Below are 21,877 nucleotides of genomic sequence, written 5' to 3'. Positions count from 1 at the left end.
CTGACACCCCCGCCCCCTGCTGTCGATGACAGAAGCCTCTGGAACTCCCAAGCCAGGGTTTTTCTTGCTGTCTCTTTCTCCCTCTGACCACTGCTTGCCCCGCCCCCCCGGGTGGGGTGCGGTGGGGTGCTGGGGCCGCGCGCTCTGCCCTCGCCCGCCACCCCGCAGCTGCGGCGCGAGCATCATCGGGGGGTGTGCCCCGTGCGCGGGCGTGGGGCTGCGGCCTGACAGCGCCACTTCCCGTCCCAGAGTCTATCTGCCGCTGCTCTGTGGGGTCCTACAGTTTATCTGTGGTCAGTGCTCTTACCCATTTCCTGCAGCTGCTACTGGTTTTTCAGTCAGCTCCGAGAGCTGCAGTAACTGGGAAAGGACGCGGGCTTCGTGATTCACCGGCCGGGGGCCGGCAGGGCGCTGACCTGCCATGCAGGGGGCATGTCCCTTGTGCGCGCAGGGACGGCCCCGCCTCTGTCCCCCGGGCCTTCCCCCAGCCCCAGCGACACAGACGCGGAAAAGACCCACACATTCATTGTGAACCGAAAGCCGGCGTGTGTGTGCGTGCGTGAGTGCGCGTGTGTGGTAGGAGGGAATTTTTTGTTTGAATGTGCCAAAGCCAAAGTAAATGGTATCATGTTTTGAGAAGTTAAGAGCGTTACCCTAGGCTGAGCTTCGCCCCCTTTCCCGGGGAGCCCCGGGTCCCCTCGGAGGTCTAACTGTGGTGAGCTTGCAGTGCCCCAGATGAGGATATGGTAGTCACACTGAAAATTTTATTTCCTGGCATTTCTAAAAATGCAGAGGAAAACCCCCCACTGTAACAAATGACTCCTTCAAACAGAAAACTTAGAATGGGTCCATTAATTGTTTTTATGTCGTGGGCCAGAGGTTCGAAGTCGTCCAAAACGTTAATAAGCACTTAGTTAAGTGTCGTACTTGTCTAGAGCTCTTCTGCTCAGGTGTGAGCTCAGGAACGGGGAGTAGGCATTGGTGGGAGGCAGGGTGAGGCCAGGATGAGCAGCAGGGGCACCTGGGAGCTTGGGTGAAATGCAAAACCTCCAGCCCTACCCCGGGCAGTCTGGGTTTCCACCTGGTTCTGCAGGTGGGCCTGTCTCACATTCAAGCATGGCGTCCCCAGTAGATTTTATTAATCTTCTTCATCGATGTGGGTTGTGAAGAAGGAAAACAGCTCTGGGTGCAGAATGAAGCTGCTCCTTCCGTGCATGTTTGCTGCACCCCTCGTGGGCACCAGACTCTGAGCTAGACACAGCAAGGGACCGCCGCCTGGCGCCCAGAGCCCAAACCCTCTCCCCGCAACAAGGATGCTGCCTCATCCAGAGAAGCTCCCTAATCTGACATGGGCGGGGGGACCTGGGGAAGAGTGAGGAGGGGCTCAGTGGAGTAGTGGATGAGATGGGGACTATTTCATCCATGGTGGGAATTAGATGAAGGGGAGGGAGAAAGATGAGAGATTACAGTGGTGGTGGGGGGCTGCCGAGAATGGCCTTGCGGGGCTTGGGGCTCATCCCAGTTACCATACAGTGCGGTAAGCTCAGGCACGTCTCTGTGCTAAGGCTCTGTTTTCTTATCTGTATCATGGCTTTAATGATATTTCCTTTTACAACTGTTTTGAGACGTAAGCGAGGAAATGCGTGCAGAGTGCTGAGCACACCCCTCTCTAAACGCTATACAGACAGTGATAATTTTTGCATCTGAGGGCAGTGGGGGCACATTGAAGGGTTTTCAGCTGGTGAGTGATGTGAGCAGAACATTGTAATCGCCCCAGAAATGCCTGGTATGCGCAGGCCAGTAGAAACTCTTTGTTGAGCAGAAGATCTACATGCCATTAATATTTCGGGCTGTAATCATGTTTAAAATGTGGCTGAGAAAATATCTTAAATCCTAAAAAGCATCCCTCCCATTTCTCCATTGCCATATTTTTGGATTCTAACATCAACAAATGCAGAATCTGACCACTTTCCAAAGCAACGTGCCTTTGGACTGAGAACAAAATTGCCAAGCAATGCTTTAGTTTTTCCCTTCCAAAAAGTCACAGGGCCCAGAAGACAAGAAAACCTTGGCTTTTGAAACCCATGCTTCTTGGGGTGGCTGACAAACCCCACTGTGCACGGGCAGGGACCAACTCTGGCAGTCCCCGCTCTGGTGACCTGCTCTCCACACTTGCTGGCTGGAGCAGCTCTGGGCATTGCTGAGGCAACGAGCTGACCAGGATTTGTTCTTCCCAAGACAGAAAACCTTGGGAGAGCGGACAGCAGATCTGTGAGCCACAGAGAGGTGAGCCCTTGGGAAGCACCACTGCCCTCGGAACGATCTGGGCCAAGCCCCATCTCTATCCCCTTCCATTTCAAGCAGCCTCAGCACGGACGGCCTTTATCCATCCTGCACAGGAGTGCCGGCTACCTTCCACGAGCCCGTCCTCAGCGCACTTCGCTTAGTGGGAGAGACGCTGTTCTTTCAACAGATCACGGCACAAAGGCGTGGATGAGGACAGACTGGAATGAACTCGAAGAACGAGGGCCTTGGTGCTGCAGCTCCATAGAGCCCGCGTCAGCTCTGCTCCGCGATCGGTCTCCTTTCTGGCCTTAGGTTTTGCACAACTGTCTGCTGGCTTTGGAAGGGGGGCGGCATTTCAGGTGGGGCACCTCACAGCACCCAGATGTCCACATTTGGAGGTGACACAGGTGACCCAGGTGCATTCACAGGAAAAAGCGTGCTGCTGCCGCACCCACATCAAAAGTGTGTGGTCCGAGTGTGGGAGTCCAGGGCGGTGGGAGCACGATTCCTGGCACAGGCACGGACTTCCTGATATGCAGCCTCCCTTTATTTCGGGTTCCCCATCTCTAAAGCAGGACAAGATCTAACTTTCCTGGTTCCACAAAACCTTGTGGGCAGACCACTTCACTGGGAGGACCCAGGGTGCCAGGGACCAGCCCTTCCAGCGTGCTCCGCAAGGTCTTCTGAGAATCCACTGGACACGGTCTCCACTGTGTTTCTTAGAGGAAGCGAGGCCATTAGAAAAAGTGCTCCCCGGTTTCGAGGTTAAGCTTCACCGTGGCTCTCATAGCTCCCGTCTGGCCTCGGCACTGCCTCCCAAGGGCTCTTCCCAACCCACGGTCAGATTCTGCCTCTCTCCAGCTTCACTCCCACTAAGCACTTATGGGGAGAAACACCCAGGGCTGGCCCACCATCCTCGACCTTCTGAAGTGAACATGCTGGCAGCCCAGATTAGTTTCAAGATCCCTAGCAAGGCTGGTCCCTTTTCACGTCCCAGGGCCTCTGCAAATGCTGCTCCCTCTCTGTACATTCTTCTCTTCTGATCAGCTCAGCAAACTCCTCTTCATCCTTCAGAACCCAGCTCCTTTCATCCCCTCTGGGAAGTCTTCCCTGGGCCCCTGTATTCCCTCTCCTCAGGCTCAGCATCAGGGGGCATGGGAGGCCCTGAGGACTACCCTCCACCCCTACCCCCAGGCCAGGCTGGCTGGAGTGCTTCTGGGAAGCAGGAGCCAATCTGCCTCTTCCCATTTTGCATCCAGACTCCTTCCCCCACAAGGAGGTCAGGAACCTCCCAGGGCCAGGCAGGCCGGAAGCAGGGAGGGATGGCTGGAGATAGGTGGAGGGAGATGGTCTTCCAGACGTAAAGAGATTGGAGCTGGGTGAGGGGGACACCTGGGAATGAGATTACGGGCTCCTGGTTGTATGTGTGATCACCTCCTGCTGGTGCGTGGGTAGCCCAGGGATGGCTCCTGGGAGAGGCCCCTCTCTGTCATTTTCAGCACACATCCAGTGGGTGCCCGAGCAGCAAGCTCAGGAGGGGCCGAGGGCACCCTGGTGCCCAGGATCCTTCTGCCCGAGCTGAGCTGCTGCCCTCAGGAGGAAGAGGCGGCCGTGAGAAAGGCAGGCCCAACTGCCCAGGAGATAAAACCTGGGAGGGGAGGTGCCGGCAGCCCGTCCTCTTTCCGCCCCAGGCTGGCCACGGGTGACGTTCAGATAGCTCCCTGGGTCTGGCTTTTCCTGTTCCTGGAACTGCTGCACATGGTAATTTCTCTGGGCTAAGTCAGAAGTGGCCGTTGGGGAGCGTCCTATGTGTGTGGATGTGTGTGTGTGTGTGTGTGTGTAGTATCTCAGTTTATAGAAACAGGAAATTTGGGATTTGAATCAGCACCATGTCCTAGAAAGGACAGGGCTGATAGCCTGGAGCTGGACCCCTGGAGGAAGGGGCTTCTGGGTCTGACCTGGCTTTGGCCCACGGCAGCGTCTGATCCCTGGGTGTCTTTTCTTCTCTGCTAGAAGGAGGCCCGAAGCACTTGGCTGCCAGCCTGGGAGGGGCTGCGGTGGGTAGCGGGCTCAGCTCGGGGAGGTTCTGGATTCTGCATCTTACTGGGTCTTTAAGTTCTGGTGGCCTCTGTCCTGGGCCCCGAGTGAGGGGAAGGGTAACTCTGGAAGGTGGGTGGGGGGGTTCCAGAGGGTGGGGAGGGCTGGGACAGCTAGGGGGTCTGGTGGCTGGGAGGCTCCTGGGATCTCTGAGAGTGAAGCCTCAGGTCCCAGAGGATTTATGGAAGTGAGGCGGCTAGTGTCCTTCACAGTCGAGGAAGCCGAGACCACAGAAGCTGAGTGACTGGCCCAGGCCCCATGGCTCTCCGCTACTTGACACCACCAGCCCCCCACTTGGCGCTCTGGGATGTCCACATTCTGAATTCCAGGGCGGGGCACCTGGATGAGCGTTTACCTCCCCCCCGCCCGGCCCAGGGGGCCTCCCCTCAGTGCAGGTGCCCCCTGGCCACTCTAGCGGGGGCATCTGGGCTGGACGCCACTGTCATAAGCACACGGGGGGCCTGGCTTCTCGGGTCCTGATGTGGGAGCCATTCCCGTGGACCCCAGAGGAACTTGGTCTGGCTTTCCGGGCTCAGCAGCATGGCTTGTGGAACTTGGGCTCTTTTGATGGATCTCTGTCTCTACCTGCTGATCTTGCTCAGCTCAGGAGAGCCACTATTTGGGTGCCCAAGTAGGAGGCACCCTCATGGGGAGTGGAAGGGGCCTGGAGCAGCCAGGGCGGGTCCTGGCTCTGCGCTGCGGGGCCCAGGCCTCTCCCTGGAGCTCCCGGGACCACAGAGACTGGCTTCGCCCCAGAACGCAGACCTCAGTCTCCCCACAGCCCTTCCCTCAGGAGGCACCTCCGCCTGAGCCCTGACCTCGATGCTTCTTGCTCCTGGGGTTGAGTGAGCACCCCTGGGAGGGGAACCTGGGGCAGGGCCCGGGGCAGCCTGGAGGCCAGAACAGCTCACATTGCAGCCTCCCTGCACCAGTTTCCCCCTTAGCTTGTTCCACTTTTAAAAATAGCTAATGAGGAAATTAATTTTGTCACCCAGATGTATTCAGTAAAAACATGTCAGGGAGAGACAATTAACCTCTGCACTGATAAATCCTTCCCAAATTAATGAAGTTAATATTTGTAGATGTTGAGACGTTCATTTGGGGAGAGGGTCTGTGAAAGTAGGGCTCCCCCCAGGCACAGAAGGAGAAATGGAGAAAAGGGGGAGAGGAGGGAGAGGAGGAGAGAGATGCGGGGGAGGGGGAGAGAGGGTGGGGGGCAAGGAGCTGGAGAAGGACCCGCAGAGCAAGGCAGGGAGAACGAAGGGGGGCACAAGTGACTTCAGGGAGCACAGCTGTGCTGTTTCCCGAGAATGTTAAACTTCCCAGGCATTCACCTGCAGTAGTTTGGGGCAGGAGGAGACTTGACAAAGTGAGGCACAGAATGAAGGGCTGGGATCCGCTGAAGATGAGGCATGTCCGAGCCCATGCCCGCCTGCGAGGTCTTCTCTCTGCTTAAGGACTCTGGGTTCTTTTTCCCACCTGAGGCCGTGGGGAGCCCAGGCCCTGGGGAGGGGCTCACCTGCGGGAGGGGCCAGGCCCGCTGGCTGATGGTTCCCGAACGCCCAGTCTGGGAATCCTGTTTACCCTCCCACCCGGAGGCGCGGACACCTCCTTCACCCCCTCCCCCTTCACGTCCAGCCCAGGACTCGGGCTGCAGATGACAACCCCTTAGGCCGGTCTCTGCCCGCGTGAGATCTTGGCGTCCCAGGCTGGCACCGGGGATGAAGGACAGGTGAGCTCGCGCCAGGGAGAGGTGCAGGCAGGGGTGCGGGCCGGGGGCGCCGCGTGGGCAGGGGAGGGCGTGAGAAGAACGGGCCGCACCCCCCTCCCCGCGGGGCCCACGGTCTGCGGCCTCGGCTCCCACCTGAGGAGCGCCAGCTGAGGAAGCACCTGGGGACATGGTGCTCCTTGAACCCAGCCTGAAACGGAAAGTCCTAGGGGGACTTTGGGCTTTGGAGATGGCAGCTGGGATGGCTGAGGGGCCGTGTGAGCTCTCGGGGTTCGGCCACCCCTGAGACTGGAGTCGGGCTGCTGCTGGGGTGCCGACAGGCGGGAGGTTCCCCGGGGAACCTGGCTGGCATGTTTTCCCAGAGGGTGAGACCTGACCGTCAGACCCGAGCCAGAGTCGCTGCTCCGCTCCCGTCTGGGTAGTTCTTTCTGAAGTTCTCCGACTGTGTGGGGTGCAAGCAGGACACAGCATTCACCGTTCAGATCCTGTCGAATGACCAGTCCTGGGAAGGGGAGGTCGGACCGGGGTGAGCAGTGGGGGCTTGTATTGCTGTCCAGGCAAAGGAGTGTGACACATGGGGCTGCGAGCCTTTCCAGAACACCCAGAGGCGGCGGCGTTGACCGGCCAATGGGAGGGCCCCAAAGGCTTGGGCCGCGGCCCTGCTGGAAGCTGGAAGGCCCTTGGGCGGGAGCTAATGGTGTGGGGGTTGGGGGGGACCTCGCAAAGCAGGGGCCTGCCTGCTTTGTTTCTACACTTGAAAAAGTGCCAGTGAAGCTAGCCTCACAGGCGCTGTGGGCACAGACCAAAGAGAAGCAGATATTAGGTATCTCAAGTTGGATTTTCTGATGGCCAGGGTTCTCTCTAATCTAATCTTTGCAGGCCGAGTGACAGGCTTGCAGATTGCAGGGAAGTGATAGATGTCACCTATCTTGAGTTCAGTTAGGCCGTTGCTCTGCTCTGAGCAGCATACCTCCCCCTGCTCCCAACCAGCAAATGGGAGGGAGATTTGTCCTGATCTCTAGGTCCCACGCTGGGGAGACCAGACCCTTCAAGTGCCCACCCGACACAGACCGGGTCTCAGAGTGACCTCCCAGGGCCCAGGCCTGCGGGATGGTGGCATGATACTGGGATGGAAAGCTGGAGACCTGACAGGTTTTGCAGAGGGCCCGGTCTGGGTGGGGAGGGCCGTCGGCCAGGCAGGGAGGTTCTAGATGCAGACGGACGACTATGGGGAACTGTGAAGTGGAGAGAAATAGAGCAGAGCTGGGCACATGGGGCGGAAGGTTTGTCTGGGCACCGCTGGGCCTCGGGCTGCTCCCTGTGTGTCTTTCCCAGCACTGAGCTGGGCTCTCCACCATCTCATCCCATCACAACTGGGAGCGTGGGGCCCGAGGATGCCTGCCAACTTCTACAGCGAGCGCTCTCTGCCTCCCACCTGCCTCCCACCCCCAGACCACTGCCCCCAGAGATTAGTAAAAACTGGAAAATTAGAAGCAGGAGGGAAGTTTGGGGGAAGCCGAGCCTGCAGGATGACTGTGACGTGTGCAGGAACACGAGGGTTTTTACAGAATGGGTGTTGAGTGGGTGGTTCTCTCTCTTCTGCTCTGGACAGAACACAGGAAACGGGCTCAGGCTGCAGCTGAAGGGCTGGGTTAGAGGTAAGGGGGGCGGTTTGCCGGTACAGTTGGCTCAGCGCACGGGTGAGCCCCGGGAGCCCCGCCGCGTGAGGCCATCCGCAGAGGGCGGTCGGTGCTGCCCTGCGGTGGTGACCCATCCTGAGGCTGGTTTCTGGGACAGGTGCAGGGCGCCTCTTGGGGGGGGGTCCCTCAGCTCTGAATTCCAGCCCAGTGATGGAGCCAGCCCCAATCTCAGTTTCCCCATCTGTGTATTAACAATGGTTTCTACCTCGTGGGATTGCTGCGATGATCGGGGGAAAAACATGTAAAAAAAAATGTGTTTTTAGTTTGGAAATACTACGTGAACGCCACCCCCCAGCGCAGGAGGGCGCCCGCCAGCAAGGGCTCTGGGTCGGGATGAATCGCTGCATGTTTCGGGGAGCACTCTGGTCCTCTTCTGCGCTCACCCACGTCCCCCTGCACCTTCCCAAGGCACAGCAGACGCCCCCTGCCCAAGTCACTGAGCAACTTGCCGGAGTCCAGGCCATGGGCGAGGGCCTGCCGAGAGCCCCTCGGTTGTCCCCTTGTGCTCCTGATCTTTGTCAGGAAGCAGCCGGGAGGTACAGGAATGGAAGTAGTGAGCAGAGCAACATCGCAGTCTGAGGTCACTCCTGCCTGGACCCTGGTGCAGCACCCGGGGCCCCGGGGAGGGAGGTGTCACTTATCCCTGATGGCTCCAGGCCTGGGTGGCCCCTCATTCCCCACATCCCTCAGTGGGAGTCCCTCCCTCGGGACTGGACTGGCCTTTGGCGGGTGGAGCCCTCCTTCGGCTCCTGCCTCTGCAGATCCCTGAGGCCGAGGCCAGCGTCTCCTGCCGTCAGGGGCTGATTAGCAGCCCGGCGGAGCAGAAGGGTGGGTATCGGAGGGGAAAGAGTGGGGAAGTGGCAGAAGTTGAAGAAGTCCCACAGGGCTCTGGTAGCGGGGGGTTCTAGTTCCTGCTTGCCCGTGGCCTCCGGCTCCCCTTCCACCCTGCGGAGAGCAGGGCGCCACTGACTCAGCTCCTTCTTCAGGGGGTGACTGTGGCCAGGGGTCAAGTGCATTTCCCAGCTGGTCTGGCCTGGATGCCTCCTACTCAGGGAGTGCGAGAGACAGGTGACATCCTGAGGTTCACAGGGTCAGCGGTGCAGGTGCGACCCCCCCCTCCAGTGGACAGGCTGGTGCCCCCGGGCTCTCCTCAGGGCCCCCCTCTGGCCATGGAACCTTGGCAGAGTTCTCAGTGTTCCTCCCGTTTCCTCACCTGTAACACAGATGTCATCTAGCTCCCGGGCAGGTGCGTTAGTCGCTCTGGCTGCCACGACTACGTATCACAACCCAAGCAGCTTAGCCAGCAGAGCTCTATGCTGTCAGGCTTCTGGAGGCTCGACGTCCACTGTCAGGGTGTCAGCAGGGTCCGTTTCTTCCGGGGCTGCCAGGGAGACTCTCTGCCCTGGCTTCTGGTGGTTTGCTGAGCACCTGTGTGCCCGGCTCTGCTCTGAGGGCTTCAGCCCCTGAAGACCCTGCGCCCTGGACCTGCCCCCCTGTGTTGGCTGGTGGCCCTTCCCTGCCGGATGCTGACTCTCGGCCCCCAGGATGGGGCCCTGGGACTCCTGCCCAGCTCTTGTGTCCCTGCCCTGTCCCCCTCCAGCTGGACCAGGATTGCAAATGAAGAGCATTCCTCTTGCTGAGTCTAACAGGTGTGGCCACCTTAGGAACCAGACAGGGACTGACTTGGACTTCTTTTTCTCCTTTCTCGTTTGAATTTTAAAAACCACAGGTGAGGGCCCAGTCCTGGTGCCTCTTGGGATTTGTCCCTCTGCCCCCAGCTGCTGATGTTACTGCTGTCCTGGGTTGTAATTAGGGCCCGGGACGGACAGTGGATGGATGGCCAGGGCGGGGTGTGTCCAGTGGGGGACACCTTCTCCGAGACATCCAGCAGCATTCTGCAGACAGTGGCTTTCTGGGAAAGGGGAATTACAAAGCGAGTCAAGCAGCCAGTTCACCACGGAGATGGTCTGAGGCCTCGGCCACGTTGATCCTCTCCCCCGCACAGGCTGCTGCCCAACCCCGCCCCCCGGTTCAGGGGCGGGGGCTTCGGGGCACTTTCGTCTATTCGTTGTCTTGGCCAGAAACAGAGCGCTCTGCTCTTAGCTGCGAGGCCTGAGCTGCTGACCTCTCACTTGGCAAAGGGGAGGGCAGTTTTGCTTGGAGAAAAGGGTGGGCACAACCAGCAGGAGGCCCCTCCCTGGCCTCTCCCATTCCCTCTCTCTCTCTGGCCTTCCCTCCCTCTTTCTATACCCGTCTGTCTGTGCCTTTTTTATGTTTAGCCCATTCTTTCAGCCTCTTCTCTGTCTGTGTTTCCCTGCGTCCCCCCGTCTCTCTCAGCCATGTCTCTCTGCCTCTCGGTGTGTCTTCTGTGCTCCTGAGCCACATCCTGCCCGCGCTCCCAGCCCGGTGCAGGGATCTGTGCGGACCCCGGTGGGTGTGGTCCACCACGACGGAGGGGACACCGCTGTGACAGATCTCTCCTTCGCACAAATGAAGGACAGCAGGAGCTCTTTGGAGAGATCCTTACAGGCGTCCCCTTACGGGCCCATCCGCCAGGACTCAGCCCCGAGTGCAAGCGTAGCGGGCAGCCCGCTGAGGGCTGGACGCTGGCCCTCTCCTCTCCGATCTGCGCTCTTCTGCCTAGAGGCCTTTGAGAGGTGGAAAAGGAAAAAAGTATCCTCCTTCCTTTTCATTTGGAGGCAACTTGGATTTTGTTCTTGTGTTGAACAAATTAGTCTAAAAAATTATTATGGTTTCTGTTTCAGCTGTGCTTGCCGTGTCAAGATTTGAATCCGAATATCGGAAGAATGATTAGTTTGTGTCAACGGGGCTCTGACGGACGGCTCTGTTCTGTCCCCCGGTGGTGGCGGGCGCCTGCACCTTCCAGGCTGCCTCCTGAAGCCGCGCCTTCCCTCCCCCTGCCTCTGATTTTCTTTCCTTTGCTCCATTCCCCTGCCCCGATCTAGGTCTCTGTAAGACATAGCCCTGGCTTTTCTTGGACAGAAGGCAGCCAACATTCATCAGAATCTTTACACATGTCAGACTCTGCCAGGAATTCCTCCCCGTCCTTCCACAGAGAGCTCCTGCCTCCCCCAGGGAGATAGATATGATTTGACCGTTCCCATTTTACAGATGGGCAGAGACTTGAGGAGCGTACAGAGACTTGTCGCAGGTCATGCAATCGGGCAGGGCTGCCGGGGCCCACGCATGGTTGTTGGAGGTCGGAGCAAGTAGCAGTGGACGGAAGGGCTGGAGGGGATGTGTGTGTGTGTGTGCGCGCGCATGCAAGGGAGTGCACGTGCACCTCCATCTACTGTGCGCGTGCGTGCATGCCGTGCACGTGGTGGGTGGGGCTGGGTGGGAGGAAGTCACACTGTGGCTGGGGATGTTGCAGGAACAAGTTTTGGGACCAAGGATGGGGCACCGAGGCAGTGCGGAGTCTGCCCATTATCCTGCGGGGCAGGATGACATAGGGTGGAGACACGGTGACAATTTTAAGTGGGAAAGTGTGTAGTCAGGAGTGTGGTTTGGCAAGCTCACTCTGAGAGCAGTTTGGAGGGTGGATTTGGGAGTAGCAGTGAGAGGGGAAGTTAGGAGGCCATAGCAAAACGCTGGGAGGAAGCCAGTGATGGTTGGTGGGGGCAAGTGGCCATAGGGGAGGACACGGGTACCCAAGATGAAGGAGGTAGAATCTCCAGGACCAGGGAGCAGGCTGGATGTGAGGGCTGAGAGCAAGGGGGAGTGCACACGGTGCTCGGGGTTCTGGCTAGCATGCATGTGTGTGCACCGAGTCCCTTCCCCAGGATAGAAGGGACAGTAAGAGGGAGGAGAGGTGGGCTTGGGGGCAAAGGGGCTTTGAATGCAAGACTTTGAGAACCAAAGTCCCTAATTCTCTCCATTCTACTGTCCCAAAGCTAAAGGAGTGGGAGTGAGTACCCCAACCCTGGAAGTATTCAAGCCTAGTCAGATGGCCTCTTACTGGGGATTGTTTAGAGGGTTTTTCTGTCCTGGGAGGGCAGGTGGAGGGTGTCTTAGTCAGCTTGGGCTGCCCTCCAGAGCACAAATTGCTGAAGACTGGTGGGTTTAACCACAGAGATTCTCATGGTTCTAGAGGCTGGGAGTCCAGATCAAGGTCTGGCAAGGTCAGGTTCCTGTGAGAAGGTGACGAAGAGAGAGCTCTGGTCTCTTCTCTTAAGGCCACCAATCCAACGGCATGGCCCTGACCTTGGTCACGGTCCTCGGGGCCTAGGGGGTGCGTGGAGAACGGAAGAGCCACCTGTGTGCGGGGCTGGCCTCTGCCTCTGCCACCCCGCATTTCGTCGTCCCGTGGAAGTCACCTTGGCACCAACAAGCTGCTCTGGGCGCCCCGCGGCTGCCGCCGGTGCATCTAATTAGTCCTGTCCTCCAGCTGACAACTGTCACCCCTCTGACTAAATGGTGGTTTCCCCCTCAAGTGCTTTCCTCTGGCAAAGCTAAATATTAATTATCTCCCTTTATTTCATGATTATTCATGGGCGCCAGTGTCACCCCATCACAGAGTGAGGAGTCAGCGCCGGGAGATGGGAAAAGTGGTTCATTGTAGCGAGCTGCCCAGCAATCCTGGAGCACGTCAGACTGTCCTTGCTCGGGGAGCCCGGCCTGTCTGTCCCCGGGCCACCTCGGAGCTGTGCCTGATGCGTGAGCCGCCGTCCCAGGTGGAATTTCAGGGCCCAAGGGAAGAGACGCCGTTTGCCCCGCCAGGCAGTGCAGGGGAGAGGCGCTCCCTTAGAACCCGAGCCGGAGCTCGTTCTCACCTGGAAGACACCTGCATGGTTCCGTGCTGACAGGTGAATAGACGCCCACAGGGCACCCAGGACGCTGCGGGCAACAGGCAGGCGCTGGGGACTGAGGCAGGGTCAGAAGATACGGCCCGGTGTGTGTGCAGGGCTAAGGCTAAACCTGGACACATGGCAGGAGCCACTCTGGGCCTGGGGGGCGGGGTGTGAATTTGTGTGTCCTGCCGCGTGTGTGTGGGTGTGGGGGGGCTTTTTGCACATTGGGGTGCCAGAGAGTAAGGGGAACACAAGGTCCATTTCTTTGCATGATGCACCTTCTCAGCACACGGGGTTTACCAAATATCTGTTCATGGACTGAGACACAGTGGAAGGGGTGCTGCTCACCCCTCAACTCTGGCTGTGCTGTCCCTCCCAAGGCTGCTGGCCTGGAGGTTGCCGGCATACGGCCCAGAGTCTCCAGCGTGGTGGGTGGACAATGCATCCCAGCATTCCCATCACTTCCAAGTAACAGAGCAGGTCTGGAACTATAATATGAGGTGATCTTAATTGGCATGACATCAAATAATGTCTAGTTAGGCACTGTCCATCCCTTTATTTATTATTTATTTATTATTTATTTATTGGCACTGTCCCATCTTTTAGAGTCTTGTCATCGATTCAGATGGAAAACCTTTCAGCTTCTCTGTGGTGAACTTTAAAATTCTCAATTGGGGGGTGCCTGGGAGGCTCATTTAGTTGAGCATCTGACTCTTGCTTTCAGCTCAGGTCACGATCTTGGGGTCCTGAGATCAAGCCCCATGTCAGGCTCCATGCTTGGCCGGGAGTCTGCTTGAGATTCTTTCTCTCTACCTCTGCCAGCCCCTCCCCCAAATAAATAAATCTTAAATAAAATAAAATAATTCTCAATTGGTGTTCCTCTCTTTCTCTCTGCCCCTCCTCCTGGCAGGTGACAGGGTGGACCGGCCACTGGCCTCCAGGGGGTGCTCAGGCCCATGTGCCGGCCTGCCTTGGCCCATCTGCCACACAGAGGGAGAGGCAGGGGTGGAGGGGCCCGGGGGAGCCAGGAGGGATTTGGAGAGGACCAGCCCCCCCCCCCCCCGTTTGCTCACGGGGAGCCTCCTCTTCAAGAGGCAGTGTCATAGAGGATGGAGGACCACAGTAGAGGCCAGGACACCCGAGCTTCTACCCCAGCCAGCTTTCGCTCACCAGGCCCGCCTGTGAATGCCCCCTGTCTCTCTGACCCTTGGCTTCATCTGTGAAACGGAGCTGGTTTGTGAACCGAGGCTAAAGAGGGAGGGGGTATAGAACAATAGTTCTAAGCAAAGTTTCTAGAAATCTCGTTTTTCAAGATGGATGGGAGGGTTTTGCTGCACAAACCAAATAATAATGTTTGCCCCAGGGTCGTAGATGTAGTGAGACAGTGCCCTGAGGCCTCGCCTGAGGCCCGTGTGTGTGCTTGTGGGACACTCGGCCCCTCCCAGGCATCGCTGGGGACTCTGGGGAGTGAGCACCTCCCCATCCCACTCTGCTCACCTTTGCTCACCCCTGGCCAGGTGGCCACGAGGGGTCTTCCCACGGGTGGCCTCTGACCAGCGGGTCACAGCATTTGTAGGTCTGCCCTGCTCCAGCAGTGACAGAGCACCCCCACCCCGTGTCCCCAAGCAGCCATGTTCACCTGGCTTCACCCACGCCAGGGCTCCAAACCAAGTGTCTTCTCCCCTCTGCCCTCTTCCCTTGAGCCTGGCAAACCGAGCCTCAACACCTCACTCTGAAGAATCTGCCCTTGGGGTATCTCACTGTTTAGGGCCCCCCAAACAGCGGGGGAGCCCTCGCCTCACATCTGTGGGAATGAGCGGCCCGTCTGAGGGAAGGTCTCTGCAGAGGCTGGAGTTCTTTCCGAATGTCAAGCTGATGCAGTTACCAAAACAGACAGACTGAAAGCTAAAGTCGCCTGCTGTGTGTTAGGTCTCCCTCCACACAGGACAGGACGTCCTGTGCTAAGTTTCTCTTCCAGAAATGCTTTAAATTGTGGCAAAATACCCATACCATCAAAATTTGCCATCTTAACCATTTTTAAGCGGGCAGATCCATGGAACCAAGTTTCTCTTCCACAATTTTTAATATCTGTTCCCACCTGACAGTGCCACCTAATTCCCAGGGTAGAACAAGACACCATTCGCAGTCGAACGTCCCCGTGCTTCCGCAAATGGCGCCCTTGCCCTCGGGTGGCGTCTTCTTGGCTGCAGCCCTCTCAGCTGAAGCTTTGGATTCTGTTGGCCCCAGAATCCTCTGCTTTGAGCTCTGTGACTTTGGACACATGTCTTTGGCTTTCTTGTCCATGAACTATCCATAGCGAGGCTTCCCCTGGGGAGAGAGGCTAGAGTAGGATAATGATGCCCAGACAGCAGCCGTTGCCCACCGGCCCCAGGAAAGGCCCATCTCCCCGAGGCCGCCCTTGGGGGGTCACGAGCGGCTTCTTCTCCAAGCAGGAAGCGCGGAACAGGCTGGATCCTGTCAGAGCAGGTTAAAAAAAAACTCCAACTCTAGCAGGAAGAGACTGGGTGAAAACTAGCCCGGCCTGAAGCCGATCACTGACCTCCTGCTTCGTGAAGTCGATATGGACTCTCTGTTGCCTCTTTGTGCCTTCACCTAATAGGAAAGTCCCTGCAGGTGTGAGCTGGGACTTACAAAGGAGGTCGGGAGATAGCAGCCCTGGAAAAATAATTCCACCTATAAACACCTGTGTTAACAAGTGCTGTATTTGTACAGCTATTTTCTTTTTCAAATACTGTTTACACACACCTATTCTCTTACCCCGCTCAGGTGTGGGTTGCATGGCATCTGGGGACCCACTGGCTGGGAGCCAGCCAGCCCGGCAATGTGCGGCTCGGAGGCCGGGCCTTCCTGGGGCCTGTTGTGGTACACGGTGCTCCCGGGGCGACTGCCTGGAGCCCAGCCAAGTCCTGATGAGCCTGAGGACTGAGACCTCCGTGGGGCAGGAGGGACCGAAGGGCGGGGGGTGGGGGGGTGGAGGCTTAGGGGACAGTGACCCCAGCTGGATGAAAGAGGACACCTGCTTTGCTCCTCCTGGCCAGGTCGCTTTGCATTTTCACACCGAAAGGAAATTTGAACCCCGCAACCACCTGATTACAACTCCCGGGACTCAGGAGTGGGAGATGCCAAAGACCAACAATGAGCAGAGGGCGGGAGAGCCCCGGTCTATGAGAACTCTAGAACTTGGTTAGAATCCCTTCGAACTCCAGGGAAGCCCTTGGGTCTCACCTGGCGAGAGGCCTCAGCCGCCTTGCAGGGGAGACTCACTGTCTTCGGATGCCTGCTGCTCAGGTGACACAGGAAAAATCTCCGAATCAGTGTCCTGTGGGGGCAGCTAAGGACAATGGCCCCGGTGGGAGAGCCAAACATCTCTGCACGTTACTTACCATAAACCTTTTATCTGGAAGAGCTGTGTGTTTGCAGAGAAGCTCCCCCCCCACGCCGCCCTGCCCGCTTCTGGCGAAGCTACGGAGCGTGTTTTCATCTGGGCACCAGCGTCCGCCCCTCACCGTGAACTGAACGCCACAGGTTATCGGGATCTCACCAGCGTTTCCTGGGTCCTTTTCCTGCCTCAGGATCTTCTCCAGGATCCCTCATCCCATTTGGTTTCGCGTCTCTGGGGCCTCCTCTGGTCTGTGACAGTTTCTCAGACCCTCCTTGTTTTGGATGACCTTGAGGGTTTTGAGGTCGGGTGTTTTTGTAGAATGTCCCTCACGTTGAGCCTGTCTGATGTTTTTCTCATGGTTGGACTGGGGTTAAGGGTTTGGAGGGGAGCCCACAGAGGTGAAGTGTCATTTCATGACATCATGTGCAGGGAACGTTCCACGAGGCACTTCGTACTGCTGAGGCGGCCTTGAGCAGCGGGGGCCTCTGCCAGGGTCTCCAGGGTAGTCGTCCCATGCCCTTCCACACCGTCCTCTCTGGGGGCAAGTCACAGGCCGCCCACACCCACGGTGGGGGGCTGGTTCCCTCCACCTCTTGGAGGGGCAGAACTGACATAAATGATTTAGCATTTTCTTGCAAGGGCGAATCATTTCTTCTCCCTGTTGTTTATTGACACAATCATTTATTATGGGTGTGGTAATATTTATTTAAACTTTGGGCTACCCGCCCCCCTTTCAGGTTGGCTCGTGGGTCCAAGACATGCTCCCATCCATGCGGTTTTTGGGTGCTTCCTTACTTAAGAAGAAAGGTACTGCTTTACTTGACACCTGCTAGCTTCTGTTTTAGGCACTTTATTTGCATTTTCACTGTTTAATAATAGCCACTCATTTCTTTCCCTAACACACTCTCTCTCTTCCTGTCCGAAACGAAGTTTTCACTCTTGTCCTAAGCGTGGCTTCGCGGGGTAGTGAGGAGCACGGACAGGGAGGCAGGTGGCCGAGTTTGTCCCCAAGTTCCGCTCCTCACCAGCTGTGTGACCTCGAATACCAGCCCCCGGCCTCTGATCTGTGAGATGGCGACAACCGCGTAACTCAAGGCCGCGAGCGCCCGAGACCAGTGCACACAGGTGCCTGGCATGGGAGGCACGCAGAGGGGCAGCTTTGCCATCCTGGCTCTGTCCCGAAGTGACTATGTGATCTTTTTGATTCTTTGAAACTCAGTTTTCCGGTCTGTAGAATTGGGACCGGACCAGATGGCCTCGAAGCTTGCTCTCCTGACGTCGCACGTGGGCTCAGGTACTGTTGGCTGGTGGGGATGTGTGGTGGGGGACGAGGACAGGAGAGGGGCCCGCAGCCGTGCCACCAGGAACTCCACAGCCCGGCCCGTGGCCAGCCCCAGCCTCAGCTCAGAGTGAGCTCTGTGATCTGCCAAGCAGAGAAAGATGGCTTTTTGCACTAAATTTGATACTAAAAAATGTAACCTGCGCGTCTGGGCTGAGGCCGCACGTGCTTCAGCACATACATGCCTCGGCTGGCTGGGCAGCAGCGGGGGGTCGGAAGCCAGTCCGGCCTGAGAGAGGGTGAGCTATCTGCTCTCACTGGAGACACGTGTGTTTCGTACGTTCTTAGATGTCAGGTCTTTCAACTTGGTGCGTCCTTCTCTACCCACAGTGGTATTTGTCAGCTTCTGTCGAAAACCGGGATTTGGGTTGGGGTATGAGGTTGGGTTTCTGGTGTGATTTTCCGAGGTTACAGGTGCTGAAACCAGGGCCAGGCCTGGTAGTCAGTGGGGTGTGGCTGCTCACTGAGCTTCCTGTGGGAGCTGGGCCTCAGTCAGTGATGTGGGCCAGGTCACCAGAGCAGAAAAGGGGCAGATTGGGAGGGCGGGCTCTGGACATGGTGCTGGGGCACGGCTGGGGGAGCGGACCAGGTGCCCACAGCTTGTCTGGTTTAGCCCGGGGGAGAGTGGCTGGGGTGGGGGTGCAGGGAGGCTGCTTAGAGCAAGAGGAAGAAGGTTAAGGCACTCACCCTAACTAGGTCCCAGGTTAGCGGGAGCCCAGGGCTTTGGTCAAGGAGGTGGATGTTCCAGGGGTCAGGGCTGTCAGGGGAGGGAGAGAAGGAGAAGGGGGGTCTAAGTGTGAGCCTCGGTGATGATGGGCCCAGGACAGCAAAGGAGGGCTCAGAATATCCAGTCAAGGGAGTGTGTGGTAGTAAGGACAGGATCCAAGGGGACAGGCAGACTGGCCTTCCTTCTGTACAAAGAGCTGCAGGAATTATGTGCAGATGTTTTCCCGCGTGTGTATAAGGATGTTTGAGGAGGCCGTGTTTGCAATGGGATAAAATGGAGACAGTGAAGATGTCTAGTAGCAGGGCATCGGGCTTATCTGTGAAATGTGTCTATATAATGGGATACTTGGGGCGTATTGAAAAGAATAAAATAGGCCTGTAGGAATTGGTGTAGAAAACATTGCAAACACACATTGCAGAGGGAGAAAAACCAAGTGCAGAGCACCGAGAATTAGGTATCATTTGAATAAAAGTGAACCTACAAATGGTGCTGGGATATTGTATCATTTAGGATGGGTTTTCCTGCAAGGAACAGAAAACCCAACTAATAGTGGTTAAAAAAAATAAGGGTTTATTTTTCTCATGTAACCCCACACCTGGAAGGAAGCAGTTGCTTCTTACCAAGGTTTTCAGGGACCTGGGTTCTTTCTTTCCTGTGCCAACTCTGTGGAATATGTTGGCATTTAAATCCTTACCCTTACTTCCTCATGGTCCCAAAGTGGCTGCTATAGCTACAAGCATCACATCCAAGTACAGGGAGTGAGGAAGGGGACTGGTCTGTGCCAGACACAACTGTCTTTTTAAATTATTATTACTATTTGGTAATCGAGAGCTTTTCAGATGCCACCTGGCCCCTCCTTCCCCTGCCATGGGCCAATTCGCCCCCACATCTCGTTGCCTGGGACAGGGCCACTGGCCACCGATGGGTGAGGCCTGAGTGAGCAGGCTGCTGATGCTGGGAGGCAGACCCCTGTGCCAGGCACCTTCGGGGACAGAGGACAGAGGCAGGTCTCAGCCAGGTCAGCACTAGCAGTGGGGAGAGAAGGAAGGCAGGGGCGGGGGGGTGGGGCAAGGGGCTGGGAGAGCTGGATCCCCTCATTTTCGGAACATTGACTTGGTGGGCGCTCATGACTTTCTTGCTGCCTCCTCTTCTAGTGGGCCATGTCAAAACTATTTTTTTTTTAAAGATTTATTCATTTATTTGAGAGAGAGAGAGCATGTGCATGCATGAGTGGGGGGAGAGGCAGAGGGCGAGAGAGAGAGGCAGACTCCCTGCTGAATGCAGATACCCCTACACCCCAATGTGGGGCTCGATCCCACAACCCCGAGGCCATGACCTGAGCTGAAACCAAGAGTCAGACACTTAGCCGACTGAGCCACCCAGGCGCCCCTCGACACTAACTTCTGAGGAAAATCCCTCCCTGCCCTGCCGTAGGGACTGACATGTGTTTCTAATTCTGCTCACCAGCTGGACACATGTTGCTGACGACACATCATGAAGCAGAAATGGGAAGATGAACTGAATCAGTCCTTGAACCAGATGACTGGGATGACATTGGAAGAGAGCGGAGGACCATGTGGTTTTGCTTTTCCTGCGGGTGATCTCACTTCCGGCGGTCAGGGGGCATTTGTGCCGCGGCACATGGAGGCGAGGTCCCGAGAGAAGTGGAGGCCAATGGCCCCGGTTAGTGCTAACTTTGTCTTTTCCTGCCCAACGAGTGATCTGTGGTGGCCCTGAGGAAGGATGTGTCATGGAGACTCAGGACGGAACTTCGTGTGGACCAGAGAATGGAAGACGCTGACCTTGACCTGGATTTAAAATAGAGCTGCAGATTTTGCAGAACGGTCCCCCAGCTCTCCATCCATCTATCTATAGGAGGTTCTTCCCCATCAAAGTCTAAGGTGGGTTATACTTAGTTTGAGCCCTTAAAATTTTTCTTTAGCAAAGGATCAATCTATACCAGTGTGTATTTGAGTTGCTTGTGTGTGCAAGAAAAGATCAGCATCGTGTGACTCTTGATGCTCGTGAATTGAAAAGCCAGAGGAGGGTGGTGCCTCCCCAACAATATCGGGACTGACCATAGAGTCCAGGAAGGATTATATAGAGACTCACAGATTTTTCTGGTAGCCATTCCTTAAACTACAAAGTATACATACTGCCTAGATCTGAGAACCTAAGGGCAAGTGTATCAGTCAGAGCTCACTGCAGGAAACAGAAACCGCTCCAGATATATTAAGTGGAAAGGCTCTTCATACAGGGGGTTTGGTCTTTAGAAAGGGCTGAAGGAGCAGGTTCCAGGCTGCACTACTGGATGACGCCTAGAAGAATACAGAGCTGGCCATCAGGAGAGCAGCTGCGAGGAGGCCTGGGCAGGGCCTTCCAGTTCTTGCCTGGGACAGAAGGAAAGGTCACCTGGGCCACTCCGGAGTCCAGCTCACAGGGCAATGCCAACAGGTGTCGTGCAGCTAAAGTGGATGTGTGGAATACTGATTCTCTGGGAAAAGTGTGACTCAGAAACGCCTATGCTTTGGGTGGTTAAGTGATGAAAAGCAACCTTTTCTCCCGGTTTCCACATGCAATTCTAGATGCTTCCGGTCTCAGCTCTACCGTATTTCCTATGTGGCCTTGAACAAACCTCAGCTGCCCCCGTTGTCAAACAAAGGTGTGTGACAAACTTGCAGGTGGCTTTGGGCTTTGGGGCGACTCCTCTTCGCTCACGCTTTGGGTCTTGAGCGGAGCTAGTCTTATAAACACTTGTGAAGAGCAACTCTTTGTTCCTGGGTTTTCCAGACTTCAAGGGCACTTCACGGGTGGTGGGGGGTGGGGGGCGGGGGGGGGGTGGATGGCTCATGGAGATCAAAGCAAATTAGGAGGAAGAAAACTTGTGGAACATTTGTAAGGCCCGGGCAGAAGTGGACTGTTGCCCAAGCGACCGCGTCTGCTATGAAATGTGAGCCTTCGTTGCCCCCCGGGCTCTGTCTCGTTTGCTGCCTCCGGGGTGGCCTCCTTTTGCAGATGAGGACCAGTGGCTCGGCCAGCTCTGGGACATTGGGGTGAGGCTACAGAGACCACATGATGGTAGAGAGGAGACCGGTGCTGTGATAGGTCCCCTCTCCCAGCGAGAGTAAGGGGCCTGTCTCCTGGGAGGTTCTGCCAGTTCCCAGCTGGGCTCCTTCGTATCCAAAAGAGGAAGCGGAGGGAGTCAAAGGTTTAGGATGGGGTCCCTCCTGCCTGTCTGCCTAGGGCTCCCGTGGTATGCTGGCAGATGTTTAACAACTGACCATGAGAAAAAAAAAGCCCACGTTTGACCATTTTTGTGGTGTAAATACTCTCATCCTGCCGATTCCAAGCTGCTGATGAGACATCACTAAGTGCAAGGTCACACTTGGCTTAGCCGTCCGGGGAGGGCTGGCTTTAGCAGACCACCGACTTAATGGTCCCCCTCATACCCGTTGGTGAAAGCCCCCATTACTCATGGAGGGGAGAAGCGAGACCAGCCCGGGGATCACGGAGACTAAGGGGAACACACAGACTGCTGGGCCTAAGGGGTCTTGTCCTGAGGAGGCACTGATGTCACCCTGGGGTGGAAGATGGTCTAAAGTCACGTGTGGTGACTGTTCTCCAGAAGGGATGGTTTTAGGGTACCACTGTAACCACTTCCTATCCCGCGCCAGTGACCTCAAGGACTGGTCTAAGTGCACAGAGTAAGTAACTGCCCATGTAAAACTCTTGCCTCAGCTCTGTGAATAAGCTCATTTATTGGACGCCTCAGAGGGAGTGGTGCT

General features: G+C 56.7%; 1 long non-coding RNA gene across 3 annotated transcripts in view; it reads left to right on the top strand.

Annotated features, from left to right (window-relative positions):
* Positions 1–20,887, top strand: part of LOC116648189 — a 55,338-nt gene extending 34,451 nt beyond the window's left edge. For all 3 annotated transcript variants that reach the window (XR_004302462.1, XR_004302461.1, XR_004302460.1), the window contains exon 4: positions 19,560–20,887. This is a non-coding gene — a long non-coding RNA (uncharacterized LOC116648189). The remainder of the gene's footprint in view (positions 1–19,559) is intronic.
* Positions 20,888–21,877: the final 990 nt, after the last annotated feature.

The sequence above is a fragment of the Phoca vitulina genome, unplaced genomic scaffold (assembly GCF_004348235.1).
Source record: "Phoca vitulina isolate PV1807 unplaced genomic scaffold, GSC_HSeal_1.0 scaffold42, whole genome shotgun sequence".
NCBI classification, from domain to species: Eukaryota; Metazoa; Chordata; class Mammalia; order Carnivora; family Phocidae; genus Phoca; species Phoca vitulina.
This window is presented reverse-complemented; position numbering and strand designations above follow the sequence as displayed.